Raw genomic sequence first — 9,467 nt, 5'->3', positions numbered from 1 at the left:
TGCTCCCAGCCCACTGGGTTGTCTCTGCCTCCCTCCTTTACGACTTGGTCTCCCAGCCCTCCCAGAACAATGATCTCTGCTTCTCTTCCCGTTATTCAAGTCTTACAGGCCCTTCAGGGCTCTCCCACTGGGTTCTGGTCTCACTTGCCCTAAGCAAGGGCCCTCCACTGAGACTGGTCTTTGTCCTGGAGGGTAGGGGCTGAGCCTCAGTCATTCTGGTACCCAAAGCGCCTGGCAGTTTCACGCTCCAGCGCCTGTGAAACACTGGGGCCTCCCACGCCCAAGAGCTTCCCTCCCTCAGAGTTTCGCCTGAGCAATTTCTTCTAGCAGATGCCTTCTCCCCTCATGTCTGCTGCTGCTGCTAAGTCGCTTCAGTCGTGTCCGACTCTGTGCGACCCCATAGACGGCAGCCCACCAGGCTCCCCCGTCCCTGGGATTCTCCAGGCAAGAACACTGAAGTGGGTTGCCATTTCCTTCTCCAACGCATGAAAGTGAAAAGTGAAGTCGCTCAATCGTGTCCGACTCTTCGAGACCCCATGGACTGCAGCCCACCAGGCTCCTCCGTCCATGGGATTTTCCAGGCAAGAGCACTGGAGTGGGGTGCCATGGCCTTCTCCGCCCCTCATGTCTAAACCTCACTAACTCGCCTCACTTTCTGTTATGGAGAATTTGGAACATATGCAAAAGGAGACAGAATAATATAACACCCCCCGCCCATGAACTCATAACTCGGACCCAGCAACCATCAACTCATGGTCAGCCTTGTTCCATCTACAGCCACATTCGCCCTGCCCCTTCCCAGACCAGGCTGAAGTCAAGCAGGTGATTTCACCCACAAATATTTCTGTGTGCTTCTATGATAAAAAGTAAGGAAATATATATACTCACACACAATATAGACATTGGGAATATTACACTCTACATGCACACGCACTTACATATATTTTATGCATGTTATGCACACGTATCCCTGGAGAGGGAAATCATAACCCACTCTAGTGTTCTTGCCTGGAGAATCCCATGGATGGAGGAGCCTGGCGGGCTACAGTCCACTGGGTCACAAGGAGTCAGACATGACTGAGCGACTTCACTTCACTTCATGCATATGTATATGCATATATATACATAGGAAACACTAATACCATTATCATATCCCAAGAGATATGTGCGTGCTGAGTTGCTTCCGTCATGTCTGACTCTTTGTGACCCAAGGACTCTAGCCCACCAGGCTCCTCTGTCCATGGGATTCTCCGAGCAAGAATACTGGAGTGGGTTGCCATGCCCTCCTCCAGGGGATCTTCCCGACCCAGGGATTGAACCCGGGTCTCTCATGTGTCCTGTGTTGGCAGGTGAGTTCTTTACCACTAGCACCACCTGGGAAGTCCATCCCAGGAGACCATTTGTAGTAATTCCTCAATATAATCAAATGCCTAGTCAGCAAAGTGCCAATGCCTCACAAATGTCACCTGCTGTGAACTGACTTGTGTCCCGCCTAAATTCACATATTGAAGCCCTAACTTCCCGGGTGGCTGAAATTGGAAATAGGGCCTTCACCAAGTAATTAAGGTTAAACAGGGCTTTCCCAGTGGCTCAGCAGTAAAGAATACGCCTGCCAGTGCAAGAGACACAGGGGACCCGGGTTCGATCCCTGGGTTGGGAAGATCCCATAGAGGAGGGCATGGCAACCCACTCCAGCATTCTTGCCTGGAGAATCCCAAGGACAGAGGAGCCTGGCAGGCTACAGTCCATAGGGTCGCAGAGTCAGACGTGACTGAAGCGATTTAGCACACGCAGAATTTTACAGGAAGTCTTAAGAGTGAGGCTGGAATCTGATGGGACTGGTGGCCTTTCAAGAAGGGGAGGAGCCCTCTCTCTCCCCACCCCACTCCTCCCCTCCCACACACACCCCTGCACACTCCACGGGAAGGCCACCTGAGACTAAGTGGTCGTCTTCAAGCTAGGAAAACCATCCTCACGAGAAACAGAACAGTTTCTCCAGAACTGTGAGAAATACATTCTGTTGTTTTTAAGCTTCTCAGTCTGTGGTATTTTGTTATGGTAGCCTGAGCAGACTAACTGATCATCATTTAAAAAAAAAATCAGGATCTTAATAAGGTCCACATGTTACAATGGGCTGTTGTGTCTATCAACTCTCTTTTCATGCATAGGTTCACCTCGTTCTTTCTGTTTTCCCACACCACTGGGCTGGGTCGCTGAGCCTACAGCTCCCACGGTCTGCTGACTACAGAGCTGGCCCCTGAATCTCCTGTCCCCGTGGTTAGATTTAGGGGCTTGATGGGAAACATATGTAAATACCACTTCTTCCTGGATTCCTCCCACGTCTGGGGAGGCCTCCGTCCTTGGCGTTCCTCTCCCCTCCACAGCAGGGCCCAGTTTCCTTCTCTGCCTCCCACCAGACTGTTTCCAGGCTCCCGACAGGCAGGGCCCCATCCCCAGCAAAGCCCAGTGTCCTGCACGCAGTGGGGCCTCAGGAGGCATGCAGGAAGGACAAACGTCACACCCTGAGCCCAGAGGCTTATCTCACCCTTCAGCTGCCAGAGCCTTGGGCTTCCAGAGCAAGGACTGAACATCTGAACCTGCCCTTCACACCGGGGTGGGGGGAGGGGGCGCAGAGTGGGCCAGGGCACCGGCAGGAGGTCACACTAAATTGGCCCAACTCCAAACAGGGCCCAGGCACCATCCGAGCTGCCCAAGAAGGAGGATCCGAGACACCCGCACACCCCTGCCTCCCCCAGATTTTCCAGGACCCTGCTTCCCTGGTCCTCCCACCTCCCTGACCTCGGCCCGTACCATTCTGCCAGCCTTTCTACCTGACTTGCTTCTCGCCCGCGGGCACCACCCGAGGCTCAGCTTCTGGCCCTCTCATTTACCCGCAGCCTCTACCACCCAATTTAGAATCTATCCCAGGGATCCACGGGCATCTCATCTTGCCTCCCACCCCAGCCTGAGTATGCCCAACACCTTCAGGACATCACTAAGGGCTCATCCAACCTTCGCTTCCAGTTCGACACACAATCTCGAAAACCAGCACGGTGATTACGCGGAAGAAATCCCAAACTCTTCGGCGTGCTGCCAAGACCCTCCAGGTTTGGCTCTGATTGACTTTCCAGGCATTTCTTCCTTATACACATGAGATCTGGGTCGGGACCCTGACCTGGTAGCTCTGGGCTGTGCCAGCTGAGCTAAGCTGAACCATGGTCCCAGGATTGCCTTTCCTGTAAGCTGACCATGGAGGCAGGACGGGACACAAGAACCTTGCTCACTCCTGTGGTTGGTGCAGGGCTCCAGCACTGCTGCAGCTCACGCGTGTTAATGGAGATCTGGGGCTTCTCTATGAACCTCCTTCAGCTTGTCTAGTCCTGGGCCGCGTGTGTGTTTAGCCCCAGGACAAAGGATGCCAGCTTCTCCTGGAGGTCACCTGTGTCCCTGAAGTTGCTGTCTTGGCGTGGCTGCCTGTTCATCCTCTAGAGTCCCAGCCTTTTCTCACTGGTTCTTCCTTCTTGTTCCCCCCAACTTCACATCCATCTTCCCTTCCCCACTGCTTTTCATGAAGGTTTTAGACTCAGAAGCATCAATTCTTTTTTTTGTTGTTTAAATTTATTTGGCTGAGCCGGATCTTAGCTGTGGCATATGGGATCTAGTTCCCTGACTAGGGATCAAACCAGAGTAACCTCTATTGGGAACATGGAGTCTTAACCACTGGACCACCAGGAAAGTCCCAGCATCAGTGATTTAAGAACCTGGCCCCTTGTATAAAGTCAAATTTCATATTCTGTTGATCACTTCTGGTTGATCTGCTTCTCTCATCAAATCTAACCTCAACACCTTGGGCCAGTAGTTAAACTTCACTTTCCTTATCTGTGAAATGGTGATATTTATAGTACCAATCTCCTGCGGTTGTTCGTGACTATTAAATAAGATAATACCAGGTGTAAGGGTTTAAGAGGAAGGCCTGGTACAGAGGAGGCGCTCAGTGAATGTTATTTCTGACAGAAGACCTCTTCCATGGCTTCCCCACTCCCCTACTCTTGATTAATCTGTTCCTTCAGCCTGGAATGTCTCCACCCAGTAAATAACTTGTTTGCTTCCTCCAGGAAATCTTCCTTAATATCCACTGCTGGAATTCCCTTCCCTTCTTAGAGATCTGGTGCTCCTCTCTGTTCACTTTGATCTCTTCTGCCCCATTCATTAAATTCATGCATTCAGTTGGCAAGTATATCTTGAGCATTTACTACGGTAGAGGCTATGAGTGTCAGCCTTAAGGCTGAGGTTATGGATTAAACACTGTCAACCCTGAGGTAGAGGTTATGGATTAAACTGCCCCTTAACTCATAGCTTGATGAGGAAGCTGGGCCTGTTAACTACTGAAATACAGTGTGGGAAATGCTTTGAACAGGGAGCTGTGAGCATTTAGAGCAGGGGCACTGAAGTCTGAAGAGCACAGAGGGCGCCATCAAGGAAGTCTCCCAGCAGAGGCAGCCTGAAAGATGAGTATACTCCCCAGGTGGACAAGGTGGGGAAAGGCATTAAAAGCAGAAGAGATATGGACTTGAGAGACCAGGGCAAGACAAGGAAAAAGAGCAGGGAGTCCCGCACAGTGCGGTGTCTAGGGCCTGGGGAATGGCAGGACCTGGGAGGAGGGGTCCACGGGAGCTTGGCTCTGGCAGGCTTTGTTTGCTGAGCTAAGGTGCTAAAGGGAAGTGGACACAGAATTTTATTTATACACAGGACACTCTGATCCAATGGTCATGAACACATCTCCCTCTGAGTACAGGGGCATCCATTTCAGGGCTTTTGGGGGTCCTTGGCATGGATAAGCCTCATGGTTTTTTTTCTCTTCTTAGTTCTGCTTTCAAGCCGTAAGAAAGATGGAAGAACTTAGTTCCCTGTAGCCCACACAGCAGAAAAGAGGGAGGGAGGGGTGCCCAAGCAGGAACGGCAGGGCTGAGCAGTCACATGACAGGCAAACTGGCTTTCTGGCAAGAAAGCTCTGCGCTGGGATGCAGAGGCGGCTTTGTGTGCAGATCCGGGGCACCCAGAGGGCTCCTCGTGGGCAGTCCTGGGGAATCAGAGGGCACTTGGGGGCTGCTAGGGAGGAAATGTCAACATTTGGGACCTGGATGGTGTGTGTGTGTGTGTGTGTGTGAGAGAGAGAGCAAGAGAAATACCCATGAGATCTCCAGGGGTTTGTGATGGGGTTTTTCAGGGGCGAGTGAGGACTCTTCGGAGAAGCATTTATCCTCAGTGAGCCAAGCCCGGGAGGGGACAGGCTGCCGTGATCCCTGGGACTCCCCTGCCGTCCAACCTGGCCTGCAGCCTCAGTCAAGCACAGCACCTGCCAAGAGCTTAGTCGCCTGTGACTGTCAGACCTGGGAGTGGGGGCTGACGTGGCTCCAGAGGAGATTCAGGCAGCTGGCTGAAGCCTGCTCCTGCGGCGCTGCCCTTGCCCCTCCTCCCCTCACAGCCTCCCCTTCCCCGCTGCAGTCTTCTAGCCCGCCGACCGGGCCCAGACCGGGGTGAGGGGGTGGGCTGTCTGGGTAGTCACGTGATGGGCAGAGGCCAACCGCTGGTGCCAGTGGAGGGGTGGGCGTTCCCCGCCAACCCCTGGCTTTGGAGGAGGAGGAATGAGGAAAGCTCGCCTCCCTCGCAGACCAGTTTCTCCTGTTCCCTCCTCCAAACGGCCAGGATTTCCCATCCTGTTCCTCCAGTATTGACCTTCCCGTCTCCTGGGAGGGCTTGGTGCCGCCAGCTGCCCGTCAGCGTGAGTGTCAGGCTCAGGCAGCCCTGCTTCTGCCCTTCACTGCCCCAGGACGCTCCCTACATTTCCCCTTCTGTGCGCCCCGGCCGCTTTCTGCTCCCAGTGCTCCTAACTTGTCAGTCGGCGGGATGTGATTATTCCCAGAGCCGACTGGCGCCTGGAGGGACCCAGGGCGGCAAACCACCCGCCCTCCGCAGGGGGAGACTCCGTCTGAGGGCGCGGGGACCTGAAAGGCAAGTCAGCAGGCGTGTCAGTCCTGACGCGGGTGGCCCGGAGGTGTCAGTGGGGACCGTAAACAGCTCTTTGGCGTGCGAACGATCTAGTTTCAAAGCCGGCAGTTCCCGGGGACTGGGCCAGGCTTGTGCAAGGCCCAGGCCCCGCCCCTTCTTTATTCCAGAAGCCCTCAAGGTCACCAGAGGCTGGCCTGGAGGTGGAGGGGGGATCCAGGGTGGCGTTCTGGGAACGATGACGGAGAGCCTTGTGTGAAACAGCAGCGGGGTGGGGGCTGGCCTAACAGGGAACAAGCAGGAGGCTGAGCTACGCCCCCAGCGCCTGGGAGAGGGGGGCCGGCCGGGAGCAGAGGGAGGGATCATGTTTCTTGGGGAGGACAGCCCCCCCACCCCTCACCCTCAGAGCCAAGGCAGGGGTCTGGGCAGAGAGGCGCCAGATGGGAGCCAGCAACGCAAGGCCTGAGCCCCGGAACGGTGCCAGGCGGCGCCTTCCCAGGCGCCCGGAGGGCGAGCACACGGCCGGCAGGTGGGGCCTCACACTCCAGATCAGGCTCTCTTTTATCTCCAAACAGCTATGGGCCTTTCTTGAGGCCCAAAGGGCCCTCAGCAGCAGCGCATGGAGAAACATGAGCAGCCTGGAGGTTTCCAAGTGGAGAAAGGACAGATTGTTTCCAAGCAGCCAGCTGCCCTGCCTGTCCCGATGACCTTTCTCCCATGATCACTTCCCAGCCTGAACTACTCTGCCGGTGTCCTCCTGTTTACCAAGTCCAAGCTCGCTCTGCTGGCTGCACAATAGACCAATGAATCTGAGACAGGTGTTGAGGCAAGGAAGAGACTTTAAACGGGGAGCTGGCAGGCTCCGAAAAGATGGCAAGCTAGTGCCTTAAAATAACCATCTTATTGGGGTCTGGATGCCAGATTCTTTTATAGATCAGAGAGAAAGAAGCAATGAGGAACCAAAGTCAAAAGGCAGTGGGAAAGTAAAGCGAAAGGGTCTTCAGACTTGCAAAACATCTCTAAGGGAATGGCCAGCCTTTGGAAGGGATGTGCTAATCTCTTCTATTCACAGGCGGGGAGGGACAAACCATCTCTCTAAGAGCTGAACAAAGACACTTTCGTTTATAGTCAAGCAGAGGGGCAGGGTCCTCCAGGCAAGCCACGGAGTGTGATTATAGAAATAAAAGCGATGAAAAGCAAGTCAAAGAAACAGTTTCCAACATGGAGTCAGAATTGGCTTCCTCCCTGCAACAACCCCACGCCAGCCTCCATCCAAGAAGCAGTGATTCTCCATCTGAGATATACCATCAGTGCCTCTTCTCCATGACAAAGCTCCTGTTTTTCCTCTTTCTGGGAGAGCTGTAACTCTGGGAGAGTTACATAACAAACCACTGAAATCCACTCCTTGCATCAAAGAGCTGTGTGATTTCTTCTTTCTTCCCACCAGGATTCTGTCTTCCTTCTTTTCTTTTAACAAATAGGCATGGTGCTAGGAATGCGAGGAAATGCAACAAATGATGCTTATAAAAAAATCTTTTTGGCTGTGCTGGTGTTTGCTGCTGCATTCGGGCTTTCTCTAGTTGCGGTGAGAAGGGGCTACTCTCTAGCTGTGATGGGCGCGCTTCTCATTGCGATGGCTTCTCTTGTTGCAGAGCGTGGGGCTCTAGAGTGCAGACTCAGTAGTTGTGACACGTAGGCTTAGTGGCTCTGCAGCATGTGGGATCTTCCTGGACCAGGAATCAAACCCATATACCCTGCACCGACATGCAGATTCTTAACCTCTGGACCACCAGAGAAGTCCCACAAATGACGTTGTTAAATCTCGCCAGAGGCTTTAGTCCTTATAAAACCAAGGGGGACAGGATCTTGGCTTCTGTGTCTCTGTGTCCCCACAAGGTAGCACAGTTCCCACCACAGAGTAGGCCCTCCACTAATCTTTCCTGAATAGGAAGCAGGATGCTCGGAGTGCGTAGGAAGTGCTTGTGGGAGAGTAGAGGGTCCTCTTTCCTCCTTTACCAGATTCCAAGGAGCCCCAGCCTGTCCAGCCTCCTCTGTCAGGCCCCGCCCTTCAGGGTTACACATACACCCACCCTGCAGTTTTCCACCCATCTCAGGGCTCAGCAAGCCACTACCACAGTCCCAGCCCCCTATATTGTCCCAGCTGACCCTTCTGATTGCTATAGGGCAAATTGGAAAGAAAGCCGGCTGAATGTCCATGAGTCTAGCCTCAGTTTCCCCACTCTTTTCAAGGGCCACCTTTGTCTGGTCTACATTAGGGATATATCCAGTGTATGTCTCTGCTGCTCCTGTGCTGGGCTCAGTCATGCCCAGCTCTGCTACCCCATGGAATGTAGCTCACCAGGCTCCTCTGTCCCTGGGATTCTCCAGGCAAGAATACTGGAGTGGGTTGCCTTTTCCTTCTCCAGGGGATCTTCTTAACCCAGGGATCTTAAGTCTCCTGCATTGACAGGCAAATTTTTTTACCACTGCACCACCTGGGGTGTCATAGCCAAGCCCACAGCCAATAGCCCTCAAGGCTCAACTCCCTGACCTTTCCACTGTTCTCCCTTCTCTCCCTCTGCTTTAGGCATCTGACCTCTTTCCCTCCAACCTTCCAGACTACCTTCCACCCCCAGGGCCTATGCCTGTGTCATTCTTCCTATCTAGAACTTTCTTTTGCCGTATATCTGTCTGGCTCACCCTCTCACCTCCTTTACATATTTGCTTATGTGTTACCTTCTCGCCAAGGCCTTTCCTCATTCCCACATACTCCCCAAAGTGCAATACCACAAGGTGTTCCCAGACTCTCTCCCTTGCTTTATTTGTCTCCCTTATTGCTTTCCATTATATTGATTTTCTAAAGATGTTTATTGCCTCCCACATTAGAATGCCAGCTCTGGGATTTCCCTGGTGGTCCAGTGGTTAAGAATCCATCTACCAATATCGGGGACACAGGCTTGAGTCCTAGTCCAAGAAGATCCCACATGTTGTGGAGCAGCTAAGCCCATGTGCCACAATTACTGAGCCAGCATTCTGTGCCACGACTACTGAGCCCAGGCACCCTAGAGCCTGTTCAGTCAGTCGTGGTCAACTCTGTGACCCCACGGACTGCAGCATGTCAGGCTTCCCTGTCCATTACCAACTCCTGGAGCTTGCGCAAATGCATGTCCATCAAATCGGTGATGCCATCCAACCACCTCATCCTCTGTTGTCCCCTTCTCTTCCTGCCTTCAATCTTTCCCAGCATCAGGGTCTCTTCCAATGAGTCAGTTCTTCACATCAGGTGGCCAAAGTGTTGTAGGAAGGGGGATCCCTTCCAGGGCCCAAAACTGGGCTCTTGTCTAACACTCGGAAATGAATTGTCCGAGGAGACACATGTGCTGACAAAGCAAGAGATTTTATTGGGAAAGGGCACCGGGTGGAGAGCAGTAGGGTAAGGGAACCCAGGAGAACTGCTCTGC

Source organism: Capricornis sumatraensis, chromosome 22 (genome assembly GCF_032405125.1).
Source record: "Capricornis sumatraensis isolate serow.1 chromosome 22, serow.2, whole genome shotgun sequence".
In the NCBI taxonomy this organism is placed as follows: Eukaryota; Metazoa; Chordata; class Mammalia; order Artiodactyla; family Bovidae; genus Capricornis; species Capricornis sumatraensis.
This window is presented reverse-complemented; position numbering follows the sequence as displayed.